This window comes from Nicotiana attenuata, unplaced genomic scaffold, assembly GCF_001879085.1.
Source record: "Nicotiana attenuata strain UT unplaced genomic scaffold, NIATTr2, whole genome shotgun sequence".
Classification (NCBI taxonomy): Eukaryota; Viridiplantae; Streptophyta; class Magnoliopsida; order Solanales; family Solanaceae; genus Nicotiana; species Nicotiana attenuata.
This window is the reverse complement of record NW_017676439.1, coordinates 23924-25730: the sequence shown is the minus strand read 5'-3', so window position 1 is coordinate 25730 and position 1807 is coordinate 23924.

Sequence of the window (1807 nt, the reverse complement as noted above, 5' to 3'; positions counted from 1 at the left end):
AATTGATAGTTATGTGGGTAATGTGTAAGTTTTACATGTATATATGTATTTTACTTTTTCATTTTTGTTATAGAGTTAAATTATTTTCATAATTTTCTCCATGTTTAAAAATCAAGAAGAAAGATGAATTAAAGGGAGAAAAATATAGCACAAGTCTACGAAAATCAAATGAATTTCTTTCCCTCCTTTTGTTTCTATTTTAACATTTTTCTTTTTGTATTTTCCTCTTCTCCAACTTTCATACTTTTCTACCCATTTATTTTTGATAAAAAAGTCCATACTCTACATCGTTCTTCTTATCACTTTCGTAGCATCCCATAACCAATCACTCCTACGTTGTAATATAATATTTTTTTACCCTCAATATCAACAAATTATTTCAAATTGCGCAAAATATAAAAATATGTTCTTTTCTGTTGAAATTTCTCCTACAAATCCAATATAGAACTTCATAAAAAATGGGATGGCCAGGAAAAGAGAATCCACAAGAGCTTAAACTGAAAGTTAAACCATCGGTCTCTTTGAAAAAACAAATGAAAGGATTGTAAAAGAGAAAGTGAAGAGATGTAAGTTCTGCAGGAGTTACATTTATGAATAATATCCTATGCATAAGTTATATTTGTAAATAATTTGTATTCTATGTCCATATAAAATATTTGTAAATAATTAATATTCTACGTGCATATAAAATGTGTTTGTTAGTTGCGCATCTTCATTGAAGGGAAAAAAGAATGTCCGAAAATGAGAAAGCAATACCCGAACTCATTCGAAAAAACCTTGAAAGGGCAAGCAAAATGGTAAAGAAATTACTGAAGCCTGCAACAGCACTTGCATCAATTTCTTATTGCAAGTGTGCTTTGTGCGGAACATGTCACAACCAGAAGGTTCTATAGCCGAGGGATACCTGGCTGAAGAGGCTCTCACTTTCTATTCTCAGTATTTTGAAGGGATTGAGACAAGAATTAATAGGCCTCGTCGTGTTGATGATTATCCGGAGGATAGAGGCTCGACAAATTCATCTAGCATTTTTCCACCGGTTGGTAAAGGAATAGCAACAGAAACATTTGAGTTGTCACCTATAGTGAAACGTCAAGCACATCGATATGTGGTACTAAATTGTCCACAAGTCATGCCGTTCATTGAGTGAGTATTCAATGCAAATCTAAATAAAATTTATATTAAATATGTATAATGATTAATATTTGTATCATCATTTCATGTAGTGAATTTAAAGATCATGTACGAAGGCGCTGGAAGGGTCGAAAGCCTAGTAGTACGGAGATTGAGAAGATAGTTAATAAAGACTTCATTTATTGGTTTCCCCGAAAGGTTTGTTACAATGTATTAGAATTTTACAAATTTAAAACTATGCCTAACATATTTTTTTAATTCTTATTTCAGATTGTGAACCCAGACATTTCGAATACTGTATCAGATGACCTAAAGTTTTTAGCAAATGGTCCAGCACCACATGCTAGAAGGTTTACATCATTTAATATCAACGGGTTCAAATTTCGAACTTTAGAGCAAGAGAATGGATTGACAACTCAAAACAATGGTGTATTTTTGACTTCGTCCACATCTTGTCTTGCTAGTGGTGCTGATAGAAACCTGAGGCAAGCAGATTTGCCATATTATGGAAAATTAGAAGACATCATTGAACTTAACTACTATGGTCGATTTCGGGTTACACTATTCAAGTGTAAATGTGCTGACACAACTAAGGATAGGGGGTTTAGAACAGATGCATTGGGATTTTCTTCTATTAATTTTTCACGTATTGATTCATACTGGCGATCGTGAAGAG